Source organism: Microtus oregoni, unplaced genomic scaffold, assembly GCF_018167655.1.
Source record: "Microtus oregoni isolate MIOR12 unplaced genomic scaffold, Mior012 000001F_ref0000356, whole genome shotgun sequence".
Lineage (NCBI taxonomy): Eukaryota > Metazoa > Chordata > Mammalia > Rodentia > Cricetidae > Microtus > Microtus oregoni.
The window spans coordinates 86,771,001-86,798,539 of record NW_024543060.1 but is presented as its reverse complement, the minus strand read 5'-3'; the positions used below and the strand labels follow the sequence as shown (position 1 = coordinate 86,798,539).

Sequence of the window (27,539 nt, the reverse complement as noted above, 5' to 3'; positions counted from 1 at the left end):
AGGCATAGGTCCCACACTACCATTTTCCGTGTGCTCTGGGCATCTGAACTGGGGTATTTGAGCTCACATAGCAAACACCTTGTTGACCGAATCATCCACCCAGATCAAGATTCAGACTCTCAAAATAAATTTTCAGTCTCTCTGATTTCAGTTTGAAAATCATCTCATTTATATGTGAAGTTAAATCCCTTCCAACTAAGGGCAAAATTGTAATTTTACCCTGTGGCATGCAACATGTTGGTTGATCACCTTTTCACTTATCATTCCAATGAGATAAAGCTTCTCAAGCTTCCTAATGCTGTGACCTTTAATACAGTTCCTCATACTGTGGGGATCCCCACCATGAAATTATTTCATTGCTTTCAATACAGTTCCTTATATTGTGGTGACCCCCAACCATAAAAATATTTCATTGTTTTAATATAGTTCCTCATGTTGGGGTGAGCCCCAATCATAAAAATATTTCATTGCTTTAATACAGTTCCTTATGTTGTGGTGACCCCCATCTGTAAAATTATTCCATTGCTACTTCATCACTGCAATTTTGCTGCCGTTATGAGTTGCAATGTCAATATCTGATATGCAGGATATCTGCGATCCCTGGGGGAGGGGGTCTCGGCCCACAGGTTGAGGACCACTCTCCTAGATGATCTTAAAATTGTCATAGTCACTGAAGTGCATCTAACAGGAGCTGCATTTTCATCTTCTCCTATATAAAGTCCAGAGAGCTTCTGAATACCTAAAGTCTCCATCACAGCCAGTATCATCACATCTGTGGAGCAGATCATGAGGCGGAGAGGAAAGCAAACACCTGTACAGTGTACTTAACTCTATAGCAGGCACTAATCTGTATCCACAACCTCTTGAGCTCCACAACGGCCATGTAAAGTGGGCACAATTACCCTCTCTCTACAGACCAGACAGAGTCACAGAGGCAGCAAGTCATTCGCCGGGGATCACACAGCTTCCAGGTGGTGGAGCTGGGGTTTTAATGCAGGCGGCGCAGTTCCTGCAGTGTCTATGCTTATACTGCATGGAAGTGTACGGGTCTGAGCCATGCATGGGGCACTGAACTGCAATCTCCCGATTCCTGGAGACTTAAGACCAAAAAGTGATCTCTCTGTGCCGGCTGTTTTCTTTCTATCTGAATGTAATCAATTGGCTTGGAACTAAACTTCACTCTGATCTACACTGTCCACCCGGCTTATCTGCCTATTTCTCAATCATGTAAAATAATAATAATAATAAAAAGACTGAATAGAATCTTTGAGAAGACCACTGACCTAAAATATCAACTATGGAATCAGGTTCCCTGAGGTGGTATCCTGGCTCTGTCTTTGTAAGCTGAATGTGTAATTTTATTTCTTCATGAGTTGACTTCCTTGCCTACAAAATACAAGTAAAAATAACACTACTTCCAATTAATCTATGCTAAATACTTAACCCAGTGCGGGGTACATTGGCGAAGACTCAGCTGGGGTGACTTTTCAAAGCTGTCCTTTGGTTAAAAAAAAAAAAAGTACACATTTTAGAAAATGCAGATATGGATGGATACAGGATCAACATGGCTTTAAAATCTGCAGTCTCAGCCATAGCCCCGTGTAATTTAATCTGCTTCCTTTTGAAGGAACATAGGCATATCATGGAATATGTCAGGATCACCTACGGATGCCAGCTAATCTCACAAGCTAGTGGAAGCCACGCCACTAAGGGAAGGGGAGGTTTGAAGTGCTGTGACAAAATGGCTGGCTTAATTGTGTTTTTATATCACAAGCCAGATTTCAACACATAGTCACACAAGTCCATTTCGTCTGGATAGTTATGACACAATTTCATCAACTATTCAATCTGAGGCTGGGGAAACGCTCTGTGTGTCCCTCATACCTCTTTCCACTTTGCCAGTTTCCTTTCTTGAAAGCCTCAGCAAGTGGTTCTCAGCCTTCCTAATGCTGTGACCCTGTTATACAGTTCCTCATGTTGTGGTGACCCCCCCCCCCAACCATAAAATTATTTTTGTGGTTATTTCATAACTGTAATTTTGTTGCTATTACAAATTGTAATGTAAATATTTTTTTGGAGAGAGGGTTTTGCTAGAGGTGTCAAGATCCACAGGTTGAGAACCACTGCCCTAAGTGCTTACACTTCTTCGAGGCCACATTGATGTCTTGGAAAAGACTGCCTAGGGACCTAAAACAATTTATATCCCAAAATAAGAATAGTACAAGTTTTAGGAGAAGCTGGTAGGTTCAGTGCCCATTTACATGACACTGTACAGTACACGAGACACAAAGAAAATGGAATAGACAGAAATTTCTTTCCCTTTAGTTATAAAATGGACGTCACCACCGGAGAGCATGAAAAGCTCAGAGGCCCAGCAGGAGACCCAAAGAGAAGCTATTCTGGGTCACTCCCCGAGGATGCACTGAGGTGTCTATGTGGCCTGCTTGCTATGGGATGAGACAACCAATTTCTGGTACCCAAGAGGCTGACAGTGAGAGGCCCCTATACTTAATTTTGTCTGCCTCAGAGACCAGACATTCTCTGATATACCCGAGGGAAGGGGAACCTTGATGTACAAAGCAGCATCTTGGTCCAGAATTAGGGTTTTGATGAAGGGATACATGAACAGCCCCATTTGAGAGGAGGGTAGAAAAATAGATGGAGATACAAAGACCAGCCAGGCTCCGTTTTGATCCTGTAGGTATGTCTGCGCTAATTCTTCCCCCACAACATCCAGGCCTCTCTTCAGATAGAAGGGACCTGTCCCCTCATGTTCTAGGAGACTCTCATTGTGAAATGAGTCCCAGCCTCTGCTTTTCGAGATGAGGATGGCGTGTCCCCAAAGTAGCCAGCTGCCAATCACGGGCAGTTCTAAAATTAGAACCCTTGGGAGGTCAAGAGCAGTTGAAGTCTTAGAAAAACATTAAATGTCTTGATAACAACTCAACACAAATGTCTTAACCTAGCAAGAGAGGGCAGCCAGCATGATCTCCTGGAAATCATCTACAGGACAGAAAGAAGTAGCTGTCCCTCGGGTGATGGGCAGCCAAGATGACGTGCAGAGTGAGAGGTTGAGCCATCCAGTCTGGCCTTGTACTTGTTAAGATCAGTCATCTGTATAGACATAAGTTATCATTGTTTTGGCTCTGAGATGATGGGAGCGGAGGCTCTAATTTTCTTCCTCTGAGCATCTCTAGGCCAGGTACATCATGGCCTTTTTTAGTATCTTCCAAAAACGCTGCCATGTACAGCTCCAAACAAGGCAACTTCATGAATCCTCTCCCCTGGGTCCTATCTCCTCACCCAGCCTCACAAGACCATTAAATGTTCTTTTCAGGTTTTCTTACCAAAATAAAATGTATAAATCTTACTTTCTTTTGGAATTTTCTTCTTTTTCTTATTACCACCTACATGGAAACCATGGAAAGTCAATTACAAATTTTAACCTGTCACTTGTTTTAAAGATTCTATTTATTTCACACCATGTAGCAGCTTCAGAATAACCTCCATAAACACCAAATGTGTAGGTGTTCATCTGTGTTTGGATGTATGGGTCTGTGCATGCATGTCCCAGTATGTGTATGTGTGTATGCATGCCCCTGTGTATGTGAATGTATGTCTGTACATGTGGAAGTTCAAAGACATCTCAGGCCATTTCTCAGGTACCATCCGTCAAGTCTCTCATTGGCCTTGAACTCATGAAGTAGACTAATTTGGATGGCCATTAAGCCCCATGCTTCCTCTTGTCTCTGCCTCCTCCACAGTGTGACCATAACCAAGTGCCAACATACCCAGCTTCTTATTTTCTAATATGGGTTCTGGGGATGTAAGAAAGGTCTCCATGTTTGCAAAGAAATGACTTTAGTGACTGAACTATCTCCCCCACACACACACACACACGAAGAAACATTAAAAATCACCAAGGGGGAGAAGAGGCTCCGCTTACCTATGCTCCTCCTCCCTGGCCACTCTGCGGGCCTGTTACCATTTCTCATTATTCATTTTTTATGATTCCACGCACAAATTCAACCCAGGTGATTTGGCTCTTAACAAAATGAATGTGAATTAATTCTCAACATACATTTTAATGAGACAACACTTCAGGAGCCCTCAGACGTGACAGATGCAAAAGTCACCTCTTTCGCGGCTGATACCAGAATTACTTTTCTTAAGAAATCTTGCTTGGTTTGACTCTGCTACTTTTCCACTCGGAAACCATTTTCAGAGGAGCAAAGTCCAAGGAGGGGAAGGACCAGGCTGCCAAGTGTCCAACATCCTCACTCCAATGCCACTGCCATACACCTCTCATTCCCCTTTGTTCTAAGAAGTCCTATAGTGTGACATCAAGCTTGATCTTGCCATTTTGCCTGACTGTTCAAAATTATGCTAAACCCTAGAATGATGGCAGGATTTCGTTATGCATTCTCTCTCTAATTAAATGGCAGAGTCATATTTAAAGAATGACGATTTCTGGGGCCACTCATTCAATTCTTTTAAGACTGATATCATGTTAAAATTTCATTCCCCTAATCTTCTCCAATTCTATTCCTGCTCTACTTGACATGCCAGGAATAATTATAAGGGCTTAATAAATACAGAAGACATTTATTTCTTTTTAGAATTCCTGAGCAGAGAGGCACAGTTTGCTTTGTTAGCATCTTTGCACTAGCGGGCAATTTGCATGTGAAATCAGCAATCCCTCATGAAAACGGAGAAGTTCTTCTGCACAGTGTTTTGGTCTCTCTAGCTGATGGTGGCTTCCCGGGGACCATCCGTTCCTTACACATAATTAATAGCCCACGCCTGACTTCCTCGGAGATGTCCCTCACCTTCTCATGCCACTGTGCAGATGAGCGAGTTCAAGGCAATGCTCGGTCACGTGTTCATAGCAGGTCAGCTTGTTTAAAACCCGGTTCTGATTAGAGTGAAAAGCTGATCAGGAAGCCTGTGTTCAGTTATCTCTTGTTTCACACTCCCCGGGAAGAGTGGGCACCGTCTGTTCTGTTCATTAGACAAAGGCAGGGGAAAAAAACATCTATTTTGTATCCAAGGTAAATGGAGAACTCTTGCCCCAGTATTTCCTTTCAATGCTTCCTATTGTCATACATGAATTAAAAAAAAATAGTGATTACAAAAGGCCCCTGCCGTGTCATGGTCTTGTTTCAACTCTGAATATATAAAACTACCTCCACACAAAACAATGCACTGGGCGGGGCTCTCCCATGGTGGGTACACTCTAAGGGAATATTGAGGACGATGTCATTGAACACTGATCATCGAGATTACAACCAGGTGCCTCAACCTCTGGTTTGTCAGGTGATATTGACTACTCTGACAGTCCCAGGGAAGAGAACTACCAGGCTAGCCCTCATGTGAAGAGAATCAGGGCTGGCGGAAGCTCCCAGCATCAATTCTGCACGACTAGTTTCCGCTGTGCCTGTGGTTTGATGGGGAGAGTTTTTGACTTGTGTGGATAGAATCATGTTTCCCTGTCACTTCTTCGTTATTTGGCTTTGAGCAACGTATGTTTCCCGGGGATGACTTTATACGAATGCCGGGAATAATACCTCATGGATCTTGTATGATATCCGATCATGTATGTGACACAGAAAGCATTCGCTCATGATAAAGCATCATCATGGTGCGCACTCAACATGGTTTCACTTCGGGAAGGACGTATGGCTAATGAGCAAGGGAGTCGGGATGACTGACATTAACAAGAAGTGGAGGCGAAAGTCATCATAGGATTTGACTGCATTCAGCACCAAGCGTAGGGCTTCCTTTCACAGAAATACTCCTGGGAGAAACATCTAATCATGTGAACCAATCACATATATAGGGGACTGATTCTCAGGGAGTCACGGTGCAGAAAAATCCTTGTATATCAAAAAGACATAAATGAACACCTCTTAGTAATTAGGACGTATTTCATTCTTATGGTACCTAAGGGTCATAATTATGATTATCTGGGACTAATTTACAAGAGAAATGGATGGGGCCCAAATGACTCTATGACATAAGTGAGAATAAATTTTTTGGAATTAATCCATACTATCCATTTTTAATGTTGTCACATGTCTCCATAAAAAAATAGCATGACCTCAATAATTTGCAGTTATGTGACCTCAGGTTTTTAATGATCTGAGTTATCTCTAAGTAGGAATTAACTTCAGTGTGCAAATTTCCACACATCACCAAGCAGGAGAGCCAAACCCCGGGCCTTCTGGGAGATGCGCATGGCCGGTTTGCTCCAGGATCTATGATCTGAGGTACCAGGTTTAGAAAGAGCAGCAGGAAGTCACTGCAGGGCTGGGACACACGGAGGAACTAATAAGGTCTGTGCTGGCAGATTGACAGACTGTCAGAGGATGAGAGGAATTAACAGCCCAAGAGGACTTTGTAAGTTATGAGGCCCTAGACATATGTAAGGCGTTATCGTTACTAATGATAACCTTAGCCATTTACAATGGATGAGTTTTATATATATAGCTGGAAAGGGAAGAGTTCTTTTTCAAACAAAGACACATTTTCTCCTTCGTCACCCGATTCTTGCTCTCTCAGCTTATCTCCCAGCCAGCCTGAGTGACACATTAGTCTATCCCCGCGTCCCTCTGTTTCTGTCATAGTTTGACACAGTGGAAATAGATGGGAAGATATTGCAGAGAATCATGCTGCAAGCAAATTCTGCAAATTTAAAAATAACTGGCTCTGAAGACTGGCGTATAAAGGTGTCTGTATGCAAGGGGCTAAGTGTTCTTTGTTTATGTGGCTGGAAGCATGTAGCAATTATTACAAGGATAGTAGAATTTTCCGGAAGCTCAACATCTGTGCACTATCTCCACTTAGATGCCATTTTCACAACAGATACAAGCCAGAATGACCTCCATTTGAGAGCTCGGCTATTCTAATTGTCCCCTTCAGATACACAAGCCTATATATGTACATAATCACGAATGTGTGATTGCATAATTGTAAAGCTATGTAGTTATGCAGAAATATACACCACCATAAGAAGAAAAGGTACATGCAGGAGAGTTCTGTAAACGTCTACAATGTCACCAACAATCATTTTGAACCATATAAACATAAAATTTGGTTAATACAAGCAAATAATCATTTCCTCCCCAAAGGAAAGAGGATTTAAAAAAATTTCTTTAATGGATTAATACAAATGCATTTAGTATACCATTAGAGGCACAAGGCACCCAGTCCACAAGACCCAAGCAGGGACGAGCAAAAATCTGAAATAGTGTTATGAAGGGCAATCTTCATACAAAGAATAGAAGCATTTAGAGAAATCTGCTGGTGTGAAATGATTGCATTGCAAGAATGAGAAGCCATAGGACTTGCAGTCAGAGAAAACTGAGTGTAACCTGACTCTCCTGCAGTCTGGCTTAGGGCTGTTCCTGCTGGTCACACAGCTCTGTCAAGAATACATTTGTACCTGATGGGGATAGAAGTGGTACCTTCTCTTGCCCTCAGCCACTGCCCTTCACAGGATTTTCCAAATATCATCTGGGACAAGATGTCCATGAGGACCTTCAGCTCAGTGAGCAGAAAGCAACAGGGAAACCACCTGGCTCTGAACCCAAATTCACAGCAAATGAGATCTGTCTTCTTGTTTTTAACTGGACAGGTTAAAGTACTGAGATAAAATCTGTGACCTACTTTTTCTTTAAACCACCACAAAAACAACAAATACAAGAAAAAAAAATTTAAGTCCCATCGTTTTTTGTTAAACCTTAAGGAACTCAAGTGTTTATTTTGACTACATTCTTAAGTGTTAAGGTGAAGTAAATGTCTGTCTTCAGTTTTTATGACTTTAAAACCCAAGCAAGAGCTACTAGTGGAAGCAATGAGTTAAATGAGGAATTGGTAAACAGCATCCAGGAAGCCAGATACAGGATGCTCTGTGTGTGTAAATAAAGCTTTATTGGGACACAACCAAACTCATACATTTAAACATTTCCCCTGCTTGCTCTAGAGCCACGGCAGAAAAGGCAAGTCTTCACTGGAGAAACCATGTCCTCCATGAAAGTTAAAATACTCACTAATTGAACAGATTCCAATATGGTGATAAAATGTTGATGCTATGGCAAGAAAAAAAAAACACTGTGTCTAATCTGCATGTTGGCCTCCTCTTTTGGGGAGTCCTGTTTTAAGAGAGACTTCTAATTGTACATTCTTAAGGCGTGGGTATGTGTTCGTTTCTTCTGGTACACAGAAAAACAGAAAGAGGCAATGAATATATTACATTATAAAAACTCGGTAGGGAGAATGGGAGTTTAAATCTGAATTTACATGCCTGTTGGTCCTTGACCAAAGTCTTCCATTGAAGGTGCAAAGAAAGGCCTGGGTTGAAGAACTGCAATCCTGATGGGCACTATTGGATGTGTCTCTAAGTGCTTCTAATATTGTGAATAACTTCCCCAGTTCCTGAGTGCCCCAATTTTATCCTGAAAAGAACCTGGCCAAAAGAGAAATTATAATTGCTTAAGCTAAATTATTGCAAAACATTTGCGTGGATGGAGCCATGCAGGGTACTGCCAACGATGCTCTGATTTTGTTCCGCCTGGCAAGTTGGCGGAGCTTGTTTGGCATTTCATTAACAAAAAATAAACCTCACTTCTCTTCCTGAGAAAATAGCATGTGTAGTATTTTGGGGACAGCCACACTCAGTGTGCTCCTTTTTAGTATAAAAATATATATTTCTGAAATGTGGATGAATCAAGCTTTTAAAAGCGTTTCTCTGGCATGGTAGCTGGCCACCTGGGGAGATCCATGTTCTAAGTATGTTACTGAATGAAAGCGTTAGAAAAAACACCTTTAAATGTTTAAGATTTGCCAAGAAGCAATGGTTGACTCTCTCGAGGAGACTGATCTGTAATCCAGAAAACTGCACCCCCTGACACCTTAATTGTGATACTCTGTAAGCCAAAAGCTAGTCTTTTTGGCATCTCTGAGACTAAGACATTTATAACATGTCGTATGAGTGCTTGGGTAGAAGGTCACAATAAAGATAATTGTAACATTTGACTTGTTACTGCTATTCATATGGGCTGAAAAGAAAAATTAAAGATAAACCCATATACAAATAAGTCTTCTAAAATGGCTCAATCATCAGTAGTGGAATGGGCAAACATTTTTTCAGTGATGGGCTAAATTCTTATTTAGGAAAATCTTAATTTCCGTAAAAGAAAGCAAGCTGCTCACAGCTATCAACACAAACGGGAACACCATCTAATTGATGCACAGGCTAGCTTAGGTGCAGTGTATGGGTAAGGCTTCACATAGTTAGGAATGGCATGGGGACAAAATACATAAAGGACCAGGCCCTCAAGAGTGTGACCAGAGTGACAACTAAAAAAGGAATAGGAGGGCAAAAAAGAGGGGGTGAAAAGGGAATTGGGGACCCCACAGACAGCAAATAAACACAAATAGCTTCCATACATGTAAGACTCTACTGTTGCATGTTACTCGAGTCCCCTCTTTGAAATAAGACTTGAGTTCTCAGAGGAAAACAAAAGCCTAGAAAGAGGCAGGAAGTGGTGGGTTTAAAGTAGAAGGTAGGTTGTGGCTACTTTGTTTGTATCTGTCAGGGAGGGGCAACCCTGGGAGCCTTTGGACTTGCCACAGCAGATCTGCTGTGGGTTCTGCACTGGATGGACTTGACCCTAATGGATCAGACGTTCAGTAGTTTAGATGTCCCAGCAGGAGACTAACCCCAAGAAGCAATAACTATGAACTATAACCGGTGATGATAATGAGTGACAATTGTAAAGGGAATCAAGAAATACTTAAGATGGGAAAAAAATTAACTAGTTCTAGCCCTTGGCCTGAAGTGCAACCAACAAAAATGAAAACAGGAGAGTAAAAATGACTATTGTCTCTCTACTTCTGATGAATTAGACAATAATGTCTTAAAACCAAACAGAGACTGTAGAGAAACCGGGGGAACCATGGTGAGGCTAATTTGTGCATACTGGGTTGTGGGTGCCTGATGTGCAGGGTAAGCTGCTGGCAACTCAACTCTGAACTTGATGAGCCTTGTAAATCCTAACAGAGGACGACAGCACAAGGCAACATGTGTATCGTATGAGGATGAACTTGAAGGAAGGGAAGAAGTCAACTCCATGACGGAGATGGGTGAGGAGACACCATTTGGTTGGTCTGGTACTGCGAGAGACTGGGAAGTGGGTTGAATGGATCATTAGGACCAAACATGCAGCAAGAACTAGAAAGGAACCCAGGAGTTCAGTTGGAATCTGCAACCCAGAAAGTCTTACTTAGTTCACTGATGCATTAAGAATATGCAGGCAGAGAAAAAGACATATGTCACATATACAGATATCAAGGTGGCATACTTAAATGGGATGGAGACACCACGGTGAATACGGAGAGGGACCCTGATGGTGGAAGGACATCACAGACAGAAGAAACCCTGTGCTTGAACCATTGATCCTCCACGCTGAGTTCTAGCCCAGACCTCAGTTCCATCAGAGAAACCTTAGCTTCCATGGGGAGCTTTCCTCCCTCTTCCTCTTCCCTTTCCTCTATGTTTCTTATGACATCATATCTGGGGTACTTTCCATGCAAGTTGCCCTAGGCCTGATGGTAGTATTCAGGCTCTTCAGCAAGCAAAACCTAAAACAAGTCAAATCTGGTATTTTCTTATCACCTAGCAAAATGAGAGAAAGGGGAATTTGTTTCTTAAATAATTAATATCTTTAAAATTATATATCTTCTTTATTTCATCCCTATTTAACTCCTGTCCACTATTACCAGAGTGTTTATATTCTACAGTAATTCATTTAATAGATATATTAGTACATTATGAAATATCCAACCGGAGACCTGATTTCTTGATGAATAGGAATTATATTCACCTGTATTTTTCTGCATTTTTTAATCTCCTATACTACAACAAAAAGTACAGCATATTTCAATGAGATTTATCTTATTATAAATAGATTTTTGAGTTTTCCTAGGTCTGCCACCACTTAGCCTTGGGACCCTCTCCAAATCCAGTCTTCATTATAACTATCAAATCTTATTTTACTAACAGTTCCCCCTTCCAGAATTTATAGATAAGAGAGAATGATGGTAAATGGCTTAATGATGCATTATAGGATCTAGTAAACTAAACATAAAGATGTTTCATGGGTGGGAAGCAAATACTCAGCAAGGCGATGGGTCAAAAAATTATGGCGTATGCCTCAGAAGAGAAATAGCTGATAATAATTAGAAAAGATAGCTCCCTACACTGGCTTTTCTTTTTCAAATGAAAAGCTCATTTGAATCTCACAATATTTTTCTTTCCTTTCAAAGTCGACTACCAAGGGCTTGATGACAAATCAAACAGGATTGTTAGAGCCTCAGTGTGCATGCCAACAACTCCAAAAGCAACATCAGCAGAGTGACAATTTCTGGAGACAAATGATTCATTTCTGTCCCTGCTCTATTCACTAGAACATAACCGCAGTGGAGATTCAATCTGAGCTCCAGTAATGCAGAATCTATGGACTCGGTCACCACACAGACAGTGTTTCCTCCTGTAGAGTCTCCACAGACAATACTGGACAAAATGGCCTTACACAACTTTAGAGTGTGGGGGGGGGGGCAGACAATTAAACACTGATTTTAGTCTTATGTAAATTTGAGCAGCACATAGTTGTGATCCTGGAGATAAAATGGGAGAAATTAAATTACAAAGAATTACCCTCCTGCTTTTTCCTTTGTTCTGCAGACCAGCAGAAGGAATCATGATGGTAAATAGGGTGGTCCTTTTTCTAGACCGTTCTGGAATCTGCAAAGCCTCAGCCAGCCTTGCTCTCTAGAGCATTTTGGAAGACTGCACAGCCTCAGCCAGCCTTGTTCTCTAGAGCATTCTGAAAGGCTTGGTCTCTAGAGCATTCTGGAAGACTGCATAGCCTCAGCCAGTCTTGCTCTCCATGGGCAACTTTTTCATTAGAAAAGAGAAGACTACAAGCATTTTTTTATTCCTTCTCACCCTTGCCTGTTTTGTTCCCTGGTTCTACAGTGTCAGATCCTATCAATGTTTTAAGTGATTTTATCATTTCCAGTTCCTGAATTTAACTCTATTTATCTTATATTGTATCTATCGTCTCAGGTCAAAACTTACTGATCCCTCATCTGGATGCTTTTGGCCTTTTTTTTTAAAATCTGTTTATAAGGGTTTTTTGTTTTTTTTTTGTTTTTTTTTTTTTTTGCCATCTCATCTAGCAACCCCACTCATGAGTATAGAAATTATTCACTTATTCAAGGGGATAAAAATCAATATGTTGAAGAAATGTGGGCACTTTCTTGATTGTTGGAGGGCTATTCTTGTGAATGATAATAAAATAACAAATATGGATAGTAAAAAAGTCTGATCTACTCTCTGAGGGTTAATAAACGTCTTTGTTTTCTAAGGCAACTCTGTCGTCTGTCCTCTGTAGAATTGGTAGTGTTATTCCCTGGGATCTCTCTCTGGCTTCTTCCTTTGCTGTCTAGACTGATACTTCATACAACTGGCTCTCCTGAATTCCTAGTGATGTGGCCAATCCACTCTGTCGTATCCATTTTAACTCTTGCACCTGAGGTATTTATCTTATGCCTACATCATAGAAGCATTCGTCTCTCACTCCTATACCTTCTTCCAGTGTACATCCCAAGTTTGTGATCCTATCTTCAGCTTACCAGCCTTCTCCCTGCTCTGCATGAGCCAAGACCATTATCTGGTCCTTGATAGAAGAGCCAATATGGTTGGAAATGTCTGCAAAGCAAATATCCTTGGGCTGTGGTTTCTTACATACACATCCCATTTTACACTGCCCCCTTTTCTAGTGCTTAAACTGCCCATAGTGTATGAATGCCCCAAAGCTTTATGACTTTATACTCTTCTCTCTCTGCAAAATAAGTCTCTTATTTCCATCAGTGGATTTGAAATCTGAGTGCAGAAATTATAGCTATGTATCAACCTTTTGGGTATTTTTAAATATGTATTTGTTATTGACTAATACTTATAGTCTTAAGATGTAGACCATCCAGAGATGACAATGAAATTATTATGCAAATTTGCCTCTTCTACCATGAAGGGCATTAATGAACAAATCCATCCTGGTAGGCACATAGCTGGTCTCTATCAGCTCCCCCATGGGACATAAAAGTACTAAGACTCTTTCACACCCAGTTCTCTGTCCTGTGGTGCTAATCCGACCAGAGACTTGCTTTTGAAGTCAACTGGAACATCACGCATGGGTGAGCTCTGGAGAGCACACAAAAGCAAGAGAAGAAAACTGACATGTTATTCTTAACTAAAGAGACTGTGCTATTTCTGAGTTTCTGTACACACTTGGGCATCCCACAGACTTCAAGAGCCTGCAGATGAAGTAGGAGAAGCTCGAGTTTAAAAAAAAAAATCCCGAAAATGGGCAGCGGATAAAGCCACAAGAGAATGAAAGTTCTAAATTCTAAGTAAATCTTCATCATGTTTCTTTTTTTTTCTTTATCAAGTCATCCAAATCACAGATAGAGAATTCTTTAGAGCTATCAAGACACTCCTTAGGAATGTCAGGCTCTTTCTCAAACAGCACTGACTACTCATCTTGGGTACAGAAACTGCCTTAGAGGCTCCCATTCAACTCCAAGCAGTGGACATTTATCCAGAGTCGTTACTGAGGAGTCGAGCCCCTCAAGCTGAGAGTTGCATCAGCTTCTTCACAAAGAAAGTCATGAAGTAGCTCTCATAGCACACAGCCCTCCACAGCCACTCAAAAGGCACACTTCAGCATCAGCATGCGACGTGGCCACATGGGTGAAATACACATTCCAGTCTTATGCTATGCTATTAACACTGCAGCGTAGCTTTAATCCTATACACAAAGGCTTACACTAAATGGTGGTTTTGCAAAAGTTGATTTGTGTTTGTCTCTTTTGACCCCACGTGTCTTTTTCTGAATGCAAAGCCCACTGAAGAAAATGAACCAGCCAATAAGAACTTAACTAGTATTTATCTGGCAATGTTTTTCTTTACCTGTGCAACCCTCTATATAGCTACTTATAGATGGTAGACAATAGCATTTACCTTAGATTGCATATGGCTGTGCTACCTGACATGGAGAAAATGGGCAGAAAGATGGTAACAAAATCGGTAGCATGGGCTTCTATCTACAGAACAAAGTACATCTAGATGCTGAGTCATGGACCATGGTAATGGTAGGTCTGGAAATCCAATTTAAATTTGTCTGATTTAGAGTTTCTGGCTTACTGATTCTCCTGGAATCTCAAAGTGAACACGAAGAAGAAACATCAGCTCGGCAAATCCCCAACCATCATCACACAAGGTTAGAGGCCTTCTAACAAACATCTCCTCAAAATGTGAACTCACATTTAGAATGTCAGACATAAAAAAATCTACTATGCTCAACCAGATACTAAACTCCAGTGTAAAAAAAAAAAGGGCAAAAAAACATCATCGGTGCTTTCATGTTCAGAGAAAATGAACTTGCCTGTAAGAGTCAGAAATGCATTGATTACTGGCAAGAAATGAATTCACTAGAGGGCCAAGAAAATTGCTCAGTGCTCCTGGACATTGATGCAACACTTTAACCCTATTGCTTATTTAAATATCTCAAGATGAAGCCTGGAAAATTGTATTTACCATTAAGAGGACCATTACTCAAAATAAGTCAGCTACATTATCGGGCTAAAGACTCTGATGGTGATAAGCAACCTATATCAAAGTTATTATGAATAAGCACATTGGAGACCCAACATAGTGATCCACTATCTCCTGGGGGTGGGCAATATGAGGATGCCTACCCTAAAACATATTTGCTTCAGCAGTATAGCACCAAAATTAAGGATGAACAAGAAGTTGAGTAGCCCACAATCTAGTGAGGCAAATTAAAAATGGAAATAATTGAGTCCATAATTGAACATTTGACCCTTTTCTTCAAGTTTTCCTCTGTCCCGATTTACAAATTTCAATACCTAGTATATTCTCCAGTGTGTAGTAGGTGGGTGTGCTCAAGTTTGGGGCTTATTTTTATTTGCTTCAAACCCTATGTCTAAAGTTTGTGTGGAGCATGCGGTCAGACACAATGCCTCTTGTCTCTAATGTTTATGTTGTGGGGCGAGGAGACATGAAGAAAGAAATCATATTGAGTGATTTCTTAGCCATACCTTTCAGATTGTATGAAGTTCAAAGGCGCCTTCTGCAAACAGCTATCAAAATGAAATATAGCTCAAGGCAGATAGGAGTGAGTGAGCATCTTTATGTGGGAGGCCCAAAGGCAATCCCAGGCATCGGCAGAAGGCATGCCATGTCTCTGTTGGAAGTATCTGTTTAGACAAGTGGACAGTGAACCTTGTCCTCAAGATGTGGAGAATCCAAGGCTGTCAGGTCTTAGAGGATGCTGCAACATGTTTTGCCAAGCGGTCTTAGCATCCTTCAGTCTGATTCTTCCCATGATGGCCCACATATGCCCTATCATGTGAAAGGAATCTTAAGGAATTTACCCTTTGTTTGTCTCTCCCACCACCCTGCATAGAATGATGCTTGCCTTCATCTGTTTAGAGAGCAACATATGCCACCCATAGGAGATGAGTCACAAGAATGACTGCATAATTTTCTATCCAATTCTTCCCTTACCTGAGGGAGCAGTAAGGGAATAAATAAATCAATCAATAAATACAGGTCTTCATTCAAAATTTATAAAAAAGAGGACAATTAAGTCTTTAGTGGCTTTTTGGTTTTTAATTCAAGGAAGTAAAAACTTTATTTTTAATGAAATTTTAAAACATTGTAGCTAATTTTGTTTTTCTGGAAAAATTATGATTCACTTGCATAGACAGTCATTGTCTTTTTTTCCGTTACATCCTAAAATTTTATATTTAAGATGAAAACCAAGAAATGAAACTTAGCTTTTAATTATATAGTGTTTTTAATCTAAGAGGAGTGAAAATTGCTTATTATTTCTGACAGAAAATGAAGGTGTGGGTAGGGTATCATACATTTATGGATGCTGGGGACAGTTTCACAAACTTCCCATCACAGACTATGATCCTGTCTTCTCAAGATGGAAAGGAAATCGAAGTGTTTCACAAGATAGACACAAAAACAATGATAAAGAGTCCTTTAAACATTTCAATTGACATTTATGCTAAAATCTCTGAAATATACTTAAAGTAATAGTCAATTTTACTAACCCCTTCATCCCCAACATCACACACACATGTGCATGCCCCCCATTTTCATTATAAGCCTCTAATAAAACACAGAATAGTTTAATAATTTACAACATTACATAATCTTTGGAAATTTTGATTAAATCGACATCTTGTGTTTTTGCTGGTGAAATCACCGAATAATCCTCAAGTCCATTTTTAAGACTTAGCCTTCCTTTGGAATAAATACGTGCATTGCCTCACAGATAATCTGAGCCAATATTCTAAGCCTAAAAACTACATTTGATAGTTAATAAAGCTTTGTACCTGTAAAAGAATAGCTTTTCCCTTCTTAGTGCTGAAGTATGATTGCTGGAGAGTCATTTCATTATAATAGACAATTAGTTCTGTACAGTTCTTTTTCTCCCTCCAATTATTACAATTGATAAAAAAAAAAGATCACATTTCCTCCTTACATAAAACCCTTCATGTAGTCTTAGCAACCGTAGTTAGATGAGATAATGAAGGGAGGAGAAAAGTCAATGGGCTAAGAGAGTGAGGAAATGCCTACATCTTCCAAATTTATAACAATCCTGGTCATTGAATCAAAGACATACCATTTGAGTTACCAAGGCCCTATATGACACCATTTTGTCCTTACTTGAAATGTAAATACCGAGTTCTCCAAATTGTAGAAAAATGTTAAATTTTAAAAACTCCATAGCCACTTTTTTATTGTAGTTAGCCAACAAAAATTTAAAACCACTGCAGAGATTAAGTTTAAGATGTTTATAAATAAATGTTAGAGATCCACCAAGAAGCGGGTGAACTCAAATGGGTAGGATGTCACTGCATGGAATTATGGGATAAAGATGAAGAGTATAAAATGGAGTCAAATCGTTTTGGCTCTTTGAAAACACTGGACTTAAAAAAAAGCAGACTCAGTCTTTAAAATGGTAGCTTCTTCCCTCAGATAGTTTTATTCTATAGCATTTGGCACTTAGGAAACACGAGCACAAGCCTGAATGAGAGTCACCATGTGCTTCCGGTTCCACCAGGTATGTGTGCACCTTGTAGGTAATTGCCTTGCCACTTGAAACGTTCACCGCTCTCCATATATCTTTTAAATGAAAATTAAAAGCTGCTAACATGAAACTATTTTTGTAAATGTCACCACATGGAATTTCTTTTAAAGATCAACAGCATCATCACTCAACACGCCTAAAAACAGAATGGTATTATTCGTGCGTCACTTACAGTCTTTCTTCTTCCTTTCTTCTTCCTTTTTTTCATCTTAAGTCCACATCCAGCCAATGAAGGAGAGAGTGCAAGGTGGGTTTTCTTTGTGATCTTTTGAAAAAATTAGTTAGAAATAGCCTATTTCTAAAGTACATTCTTTAGATGTGTACATTCCAATTAATGGTCAATGTATCCAAATTTGTGTGCTTTGAGTTCAAGACAGAGACAATCAAAATCGTAAGGGACTTCAACCAACTTAACTCACTGGGAGTGCACTGGGAAACTGGCTAATTGAATATTTACTGTCAACTGCATGTGGTCTGTCCTTATGGCAAAATCGCAGGGGCTAAATATTGTCTGCCATCCGCTGCTCTCGATTGTGCATCCAGGTGGCAGCCAGATACCAACAATTAGACACTGTAGCTAGGTGCCAGGGCTCATGCCTGAAATTCATGTCAAAGTGAGGGAACCATAGGAAGTTGGGGTTAAAGGAATTCCAAGCCATCTCTTGCCCTTTATCAACATCACACAGTGTATGATAAGTGTATAGAGCCCATTTTGTTTTTGGAACTCCAGTGGCGTGTTCAGCTGCTGCTATTTCAACTGGCTGAAGAAATATTCCTTCCTTGTTTTGTAAAGTAAGGCAAGCTCAGAGCCTTAGGGCCAAAGCTTAACCATCCCTACTTCAGAGAACAAGCAGTCCCCAAAGTACAGAGCAGTTCCAAATGCATCCATCCCTAAATGTCCAAAAGGTACATCACATAACACTATGCTCAAATATCCAAGGAAAATTAGTACATATTTTAAGTATGTATGTATGTTTGTATTATGTATGTATTATGTATGTATGTATGTATGTATGTATGTATCTATCTATCTATCTATCTATCTATCTATCTATCTATCTACTATCTCCCTGAAACAAATTCTATATTTGGATCCACATATATAAATCTGCCTTTCACAGGCAATAGAATAGCCCCAAAGCAGAAGTCAGGCGTAATATCTGCTTTTAAAAGATGCCCACTGGATTTGTGCCTAAAATAACTTGGAATGAGACAGCACAGAAATACAGATGTGGGTACTTCTCTACGTGTGTGAAGGCTGCATTTTTTAATTCAATTGAACAAAACCATAAATTAAAGTAACCTTAGGAGATGATGGTTAATAAAGAATATTTGCATCAGAACATTGAAGATTGGGTTTAACTTTTGTTGAATGTAAAATCTAGTATGAAGGATTAACTAGCAAATCTTAATATTGGCTAAAGAGAAAGGTCTTGGGTGGAGTGAGGGTGGGGTGAGGAGCAACTTTTATAAGGGTGAAATATGTCCCGCACACTAGAAGAATAATCATGTATAGAGTAAAATCATGAAACCAACAACATCAGTATGTGTCATCTCTGCTGTGGACTCAGAGACGGAGTGCATCAGCATGTGTGTTTTCTCTTAGAAACTACAGATGCTCATCCCTTCTCAAATGTATACGTGTTGTTTTAAGATGGCAGCTTATCCCGAGAAGAAAAGTTGCAGTTGATAATTACTGCATTGTATTCACCTGTACCATCCTTGATGCGATCTCTAACCATGATACAAACATATGGAAGTTTTAAAGATGCTGGGTTCTGAATGCAAATCCCCCACAGTGGTCCCTGCCTCTTTCATCTCTCTCACCCTCCCAGTGTGACTGGGAGATGTGCTATGTGATGGGAGATTGCTCAGGCACTGGGCATTCTGTTAGGCAGGAGGGCTCTGAGTCCCAAGCTTCCTAACCCTACACTTTCTTTCTTCCTCAATTTCATTGCTGTTTTCCTGAATTCTCTGACAATTTGTCAGCTGGGTGCATCCACAAACACTGACACCAAGCATGGGAGAAGCTTTTCCCAGTCTGATTTCACCTTAGTAGCCGGAAAAGCCAGGGGTCAAATGATCACTGCCGAGTAGAGCATTTGAGAATTTCGTTTCTAAAATGGGTTTCTTGAGATCCACGAATTTTTTCTCGGGCACCTGAAAGCAGGGGAACAGTTTGAAAGGGCACTGGAAAATTGTTTGGGGTATAGGAATAATGAGAGAAAATTCAGGACAAGCTTAACTGGCTTCATGAGGAAGATGGGCTTCTGGGGTAGAATCCCTGTTTAGAAAGAGGCAATAATGCAGTTGCAAAGGACTGAAGAGAGGTGCTAAGATGTAAAGAGGGAAGACATTTCATAAAATCGCCTTCCTTTGCCTCAAGGAAATCATTGGATGCTAGGGAAATGTCACTCTAGCTGGGAGGTGCCTTCACTCTATAGGCAGAGATTGGGGAAATTAAGTCCAAGGGCTTTAAAGCCTACCATAGCTACACCTTTATTCTGAGTGTCTTGAACAAGTCTAAGCCTTTCCCGGGGCTCAATAATATTTGTTGAATGATTAGAAAAATTAATAGAACCTGAAGAACTTGGGCTTTAAGTCATCAAAGCTGTTGGCTAGCTTTGTGACATCGGGGGAGGTTATCTTACTTCTCCAAACCTTCCTTTCTTCATCTGAAAAAGGAGTGTGTGGAACCTTCCTTACGAAGTAGTTAAGAAGATTAGATAGTAAGAGAAAAGGGCACTTAGAGCCACATCTAGCATACAGTGAATAAATGTTAGGTATTAATAACCAGACTTAGAATCTCTTTAAATAGTAGATTATAATTTAAACTCTCGTCATAGTGTAAGAAGCATTGGAAGAGGAAAGGAAGAGGAAATTTATTGAGTGTGTGCTGTATCGCAGATCTAAATGTTGAAGGGAGGGATTCATTGAGATGATATGTTTAAATATATATTCAATATGTTTAAACACATATGACAGTAAGATGACTCCTCGAGGTGCATGCTGATTGACCTATCTATGCATTCTTAACTATGTGTGTGCGCATGTGTTTGTGTGTATGCTCTGCATGTGCCTGTATGTATGCATGTGTGTGCATCTGCTTGTGTGTGTATGTTTGGAGTGTATGTTTGTGTGTGTGTGTCTGTGTGAGTGTATGTGTATGCATGTGTTTGTATGTGTATACATTTGTTTGTGTGTGTATGTTTGTTGTGTATGTTTGTGTGTGTCTTTGTGATTGTATGTATATGTGTGTGTATGTTTGTGTGTGTGCATATATTTGTGTGTGTGATATATTTAAATTATTTAAAACATCAGCATGAGAAATATGTTCCAAGATGATATGTGTACATCCACTAAGATCCCTATAATAGTGAAAAACAGATATATACTGTTGATAACTTGATCAATAGTGACATGTCAACATACTATAGACACTAAAGAATGTTTTCTGAAGGCATGAACATTTATGATTCACAGTGGGAGCGGGCTTTTAAACATATGTCTGATTTCCATGTTTGAAACTTCTAGCAAATTGGATTCTACAAATACTTTCTGAAAAATCAGTATTTTTCAAAAAGTCTATAGCACACTATGTTCAAATCCTTATGATTTAGATAATTAACTATATGCCATATGTTCCTATTCACTACGTGTGACCTTATCTTTCTGTCTCTAAGGAAACCCCTAGCCTGGTAATTTATTTCAGGATTTGCATTTGAACTGTGAACTCAATTGTCAGAAACATGAGGGAAATCCGAGGGTTTATACACGACAAATGTTCTGTGGCTAAATAATGTCAAGAAACATCAAGGACGTCAATATGCGACGTGGAGACATTACTCAGGATGCAAAGAGGTTCTGTCTGCTATGGTGCATTATTAGAAAATCATAAAGTCTGGCAGTGTTAGAAGGATTCAAGGTCATTACACATGTATACAGGCCATCTCCTAAGAAATGGATCAGGAAAAAAGAATAACTTAATCAGATTAGAAACACCATTAATACAATCTTTGCATTCCAAAGTCTGAACATTTTTTTTTTTTTAGTAAGTGGCAGACAATTAAGCTTTGAATACAAGTTTTATTTTCTTAAACCATTCTAGTATCTTTGATGGCCACACAAATTAAAATCTGTTGTGGGGTCGAGAACATGATTCAACACAAACCTGTAGATAAAACTTTATCAGGAGAATCCTTGCCAACCTGCTAGAATAGTTACTTGGGCTGATGTCTTCCCTAGTATCCCAGAACGCCCATCCCCTGGTAGGTAACATTCTAAAAGCATTTTACTAGATAATATTGTTTGGAAAAAATAAAGTAGCTTAAGGAAATATTTAATAAATTATTCAAGAACCTTCTTAGTATCAGGGAAATGAATCCTAAGGACCATGTGATTAACAATATCCCAAGACCAACTCAGTCCTTTTGATAATTTCAACACAATCTCTAAAGAGACAAGTTTGGGGTTAATTTTCAGCTCGAACTCTTGACAAATAGGTTAGGTAAATAGCTTCCAAGACAATACAACTTTCTAGAAGACAGGTAAGAATACTGGTACATCATAGGACAAAAGACAAAATTAGAGTTGTCAAGGAAAAAAAAATACTCTCTTAGTACCCAGCTGTACTTATAAAGATATTTGGAAAAAATATTATTTACAAAAATAAAGCAGATGCCAAGATATTTCCAAACATATCACAAGAATGGAATAATTTAATCAGATATGAGAGTTTAATTTTACTTTGATGAAAAAATGAAACTAATGGTGTATTCATTCAGCAGGATTATATTCCGACTTTAAATATTCACGCACATCAAGTTAAATTGTATTTTTAATTCCTAATTAGCATTTAGAACAATGCAGTTTGGAAGCAATTGACTCTGTGTAACTTGCACAGGAAAAACTGATGGAAGGATTTCATTTGAATTCCAAGACAACTGATTCACTGTGTCACAACTTCTTTTCCCAAAAGGTTTTATTCTGCAAAAGCTAGGTGATTAACTCTACGTGTGTGTGTACAGCTCCCGAAAGAATTGAAGTGCCAAGGCGTTCCTGGTACCATTCGCTGGAATCTCATTAGGTTGATGTATCTGCATTTATCTATCAATAAAAACATATAATGTCTGCATATGTATGTACATTATTTCTTAGTCTAACTTAAAATTTAAAAAAAAAATGTGCCCACCCCAGTCGTTTCTTACGTTTGCCCGGTCTCCCTTGTCTTGCATGCCATTTTCTGTCTGCTTTTTAAAGCACAGGCTATCACCCTGAGAACTCCTTTCTTTCAGAACCAACAGATTATCCTTAGGATATGACACATGAAAGCAGATGCAAGCTGGGAATACTCACTGTTTTAAGAGTGGAGCTCAGATAAAGGCAGCAAGACTTTTTCTGAAATAACTTTTACATAAGGGTAAAAATGATTCCTACAGATAACAAAACAATTACCAGCCAACATTAACAGCCCCAGAAAATGGGAAGCTAGAATGAGCAATAAAAACATAGCATTTGGAGTGAGATATTAGAGAGTGGCTATTAAAAATATCTTACTCAATTTCTATTACACCTTAAAACGAAAGTCATCAAAATGTCATTACAGGCCTTTCCCCCAGATTCTTTAGAGTGGATTGAATCGCTCCTGCAAATGGACTGCTATCCAGGACTGACTTAAAGTCCTCTGAAATCACAGCAAAGCAAAACACAGCGTGAAATTTATGACATCTTATATTACAACAATACCCTCCTATACGTACCAGGCTGTATTTGTCTTCAGGTAGCTACAATTAAATATGTCTTATGAAATTAATGACTCCCAGAAGATGCTGCCTTTGAGAAGATCTGCAGCCAGAAACCCCAGCAAAGGGAGCCAGAGTTTAGCTCTGCAAAGCTGAGGTCCACAAAGCATGCATAAAACAGTTTTTTTAAAAAAAATAAATAAATAAATAAAACAAAAACCTTGTGGGGAAAAAAAAGTCAGTTATTTCAAATTTTTTTCAAGCCACCATGTATTACTTAAGCAAGGCAGCAGAGAACTTTTGAAAGCTTCTCAGCTAAAAGCTGAAGAGGAGAGGAACAACTGCAATCAAACAATAAGGGCATCTTTACCCTGGCTTTTGGAAACCTAGGAACCCTGTAAAGAATGTTCAAGCCAGAGGAGATCTTTAACATGCTGTAGTTCTGGCTGAAGTTTACTAGCTCTAACAATAAAATCTACACAACCTAAAGATCATTTTTTTTTTTTTACTGACAACACCCCCCCCCACCTCCCCATGAGGGTGGACACCCAAGCAATCAGCAGCAGCTCTCCATTCCCGAGGCTGAAAAGAAACACAGAAGGTACCTGATTGCACTTGGTTAACAAAAGCTGGGCAGTCTTTGGCAAATGACTGACAATAAAATTCTAACCGGTTCTCTTCTAACCTAACACGTGAAATGAAAACTATTCAAAATTTAAGCAATCATATTTAGAAAGCAGTTTTCCAACACTCTTGGCAAAAAAGCACATGCAATATTTGAAAGAAAATAAAACGTTGATTTTTTTTTTCTTTACCTTTCAGTTCGAGGAGGGCGTCACTTCTCCTGGATCCCATTTTCCGGAGGATAGTCAGTGCTGGCCGGTTTAGAATAAAAACCATTAGCATATTACTTAAAAAGAAAAAAAGGGGAAAAAAATCTACCAAGCCGCTTTAAGGAGAAGGAAACTAACGAGGCTAGTGGCAATACAAGCCTTTCCTGATTCTTGTTTCCCCCTAATCATCTTATTCACAGTGTCTGTTGCCCGCAGCATCCATCAATTAGCAGTTTTTAAGGGAGCAGGACCTTATTCGGTCTCGTCTGCTGCACGGGGCTGCGTTCTCCATAGTCCCTCAATCACCCAGGCTCCTTTTTAACAAGGATCTAGAAAGCAAGCGACTGAAAATCCTTCAATAGCACACAAACACTCCGTTCCTGGGAACTGCCGATATCGGACTCAGCAACTTTCCCTCAAATAGCCAGCCTAAGAGTCCAGGTCCCTAGCACCAAGTCACAGCTCGCCCGCCCCGGTGAGCTTTAGAGCTTGGGCAAAGCGATGCTCACGGAGTCAGGGGAACTAAGGCTGATTTACTGGGTCCTGGCGAAAGCGGCTACCGGCGAGGCGGCCCCAGCTGAGAAAGGGAGAACAGCAAGGCACCCTTCCTGGCTCCCTCTGTCCACCTACCGTCTCATCGTGCTACTCACAAATGAAATGCTAATAGACGCGAGGACTGATGCCAATTTCCTGCACTTTGCTCAGCGTTTCCGCGGCCCCAGCACAATAAAAGATAGCTGTTTGTGGAGAATGCTCTGTTCCATACCATTAACTCCGAACAAAACATATTTTTAGTGGGACAGCGGTGTTTACTCGTAAGAACTGATGAAATGGTCTGCACCATACATCACCCACAGACAAAGACGTTCAGCTACAGTTTGGACATAAATCAAGGTACATGCTCCTCAATTAAAAAAAAAAAAAAAAAAGACCGCTTAAGTCCCTCAAACACAGAGATTGAGGTCAGGCTGGCCATAGCAACCACAAGCAGAACTTGGGCTTCCAGAAGGACCTAGCAACCGATAAATGAGTTCAGATCTCTTTTCATCTCCTCTGGTGTGAAAGCCAAAATTAAAAAGATTAGATCACCCTGCACCCATCACAAAAGGTACCACAATGAAAAAGTCATTCCCAGCCTCTGACTCGTATCAAATAAATAACCTTCCTCCTTGCTATAATGAACAACTTCCAAAGTAAATTGAATCTCCATAGCCCGCTTTCCCTGGCCGAACAGTATTTACATAACAATATATCACGGGAAGACCTGAATAGATCTCGTAAATGGAATCTGGGGATAAAAGCATCCGTAGCCCAGATTACTGTATGTTCAGAAGGCTTTGCAGTACCCCATAGAAACAGTGTCTTGTACCACGAACACAAACAATGTCTTTAAATTGTGGGAAATACAAGTTCTTAGGTACCTTTTAAAACGCCTGGACTCTCCCAGTGAACCACCTTGGGGGGGGGGGTGGGGACGGGTCAAGAATGAAGATAAAAAACCACTCGCTGCCCTTAACCCACGCTCTCGACTTCATTCTGTGACAAAGAATTTTCACCTGTGTGGCTCCTCGCCTCTTTGTTCATACTAGCAATCTTTGATCCCAAAGAGCTGCTGGACTTTTTTACATGGTACTTAAAATAAAAACACGTTTGCCGATTTTTTTTTTTTTTAGCATGTGTCTCATTCATCACCTGTTTCCTAGAAAGTCCCTGACACCCTCCATTGTCATGACCATAACGCCGGCGAAGTTTTAGGAATGTCTCTCCACACAGAGTGTTCATCCTCAGCAGCCTGAGACGAGATGTCTCCTGGTCACTCAACAACAAATTCAGGGCTGGTCTCCAAATCACATCAACTCCCAGAAACTATTGTACCCTGCATAGGCGTCAAATGGCATGTATTCAAAGTAAGACAGGCAAGTCTATGGCAAAAACCTAGCAGCCTAATCTTTTCGTGGAGGCTCCACGTAGATGTTACTATTTGAGCTCCACAGGGAATCTCATTAATTTTTAAAACTCTCTGACCTCAGTACGGTTGAGTGTGAAAATAATTACGAATCAAGAACGAGAGCCCATCACTTGAATTCTGCACAGCCATATGCTCCGCCTTGCACAAAACGTTACTATCGTCAAACAGAAATTCTTTTTTTTTTAAACAGATACAGATTTAAACAGCATGATAAATGTCACCACACAGACATAAAAAGCAGCCCACCCTTCCTCCAGCCCTGCTCAAACCTCACCTCTCAGGTTTTAATAACACAAAGACCTGTGTGAACACAGACAGGTTCTATAGGCAAGGGACGGCCAGGGAAGATGCCCTCTTAAAAAAATATCTACCTATAGAGACTTCCTTTTTGAATCACGGATGTCTCTCTCGGTCACAAAGATACAGAAATGAAAAGATTGCATATAAATGTTTTCTTACCTAAAACTTGGTAGAAGAATGTTCTCATCATCCTGGTCACCTCCTCCGGTTTCCCCTCTTGCCATCATGGGAATTGACTCGGGTGTGTTGATTACTGTGTGTCTCAGTTAGAGCTGTGACACACTCAGCTGCCTGCATTGAACCTATGAGGGGAAATGAGAGAGGAAGGGTGGCGGAAAGAAAATGAGAGGGAGAGAGGAGGGAGGGGAGGAAGAGAGGGGGGGGAGAGAGAGAGAGAGAGAGAGAGAGAGAGAGAGAGAGAGAGAGAGAGAGGGCACTAAAGAGAGACTAAGAGAAAGCCAGCCAGCCAGCCCAACTGCTGACTTGAGACTAAGAACCTCTAGCCAAGTGAAGCCATGACAAAGATGGTCAGAGCTTTGTCCTGCATCAGCAGTGTAGACAGCTAGTTTTTTCTTTCCCCCTCCTCTGAAAAGTAGGACTGTCATTGGGGAGTCTCACCAGGAGGGCGCAGACAGAGGCAGCCCTTCTCCAGAGTGCTAGCTCTGCCCAGCAGCCCGTGCAGAATACAGGTACCTATTGTTCCGGAGACAGATATGTAGCCAGCCAGTCAGCCTCCGACAGATCTCAGCAAACCAGCGAGCCTGCCTTCATTTTAACTCCTTCTTTCCTAGTGCCTTTTGCTGAGAGACTCAGGTCTCCTCATCACCCACAAGAAATAACTGGGGCTGAGGTGGATGGTCTCCTGGCAGGAACTGCTTCTTTTACAGGGAGGGACTTTAGCTACTGGTCCTGAAATTTGCATTTGATGGTAAATGTCTTCTCTCTCTCTCTCTCTCTCTCTCTCTCTCTCTCTCTTTTTTTTTCTGGGAAGAAATGAAGTGTTAGGTGATAAGAGGAAGACGGCACGTAAGAGAAAACCCTTGGCGTGCAAGGGTTTTCTATTTTAAAAAGAAGATGAAAATCAAGGTTATTTCAACTACCCTGGCCATAAAGATGTATGTCCCAGCACAGATGAAGCCCCTCCCTCCCTTAAACCAAGAGAGTCCCAATCTTGAGCATAGGGGTAAAGCCCATTTAAGACATTCCCTATCAGAGCCAACCCCAGTAAATCTGTTTCCCTACAGCTGGACTCTTTTTGATCCCCCGTCCTTTTAATAAACACTACTGCTTTTTCAAGAATCCCCCCAACTATCTCTCATCTCCAGTTCCTCCCCAATGCCTATACCACGCAAAATTAGAGAAGCTCAGAGAAAAATGACTTATTTCCCCATTCTCCTTGGTAGGGCTGAAGATCCAGACAGAACATTTGATTCTCCAAATT

At 40.4% G+C, this 27,539-nt stretch overlaps 1 long non-coding RNA gene across 4 annotated transcripts in view; it reads right to left on the bottom strand.

Moving 5' to 3' along the window:
- LOC121456119 overlaps positions 1–26,397 on the bottom strand; it is a 94,012-nt gene extending 67,615 nt beyond the window's left edge. For 3 of the 4 annotated variants that reach the window (XR_005975592.1, XR_005975596.1, XR_005975594.1), the window contains exons 1-2: positions 26,258–26,397; positions 23,812–23,871 (exon numbers count right to left, since the gene is read on the bottom strand). This is a non-coding gene — a long non-coding RNA (uncharacterized LOC121456119). Of the gene's footprint in view, positions 1–22,610; positions 22,701–23,811; positions 23,872–26,257 lie in introns of those variants that run through there. The other variant, XR_005975595.1, reaches the window with a different exon arrangement.
- Between the last annotated feature and the right edge of the window lie 1,142 nt (positions 26,398–27,539).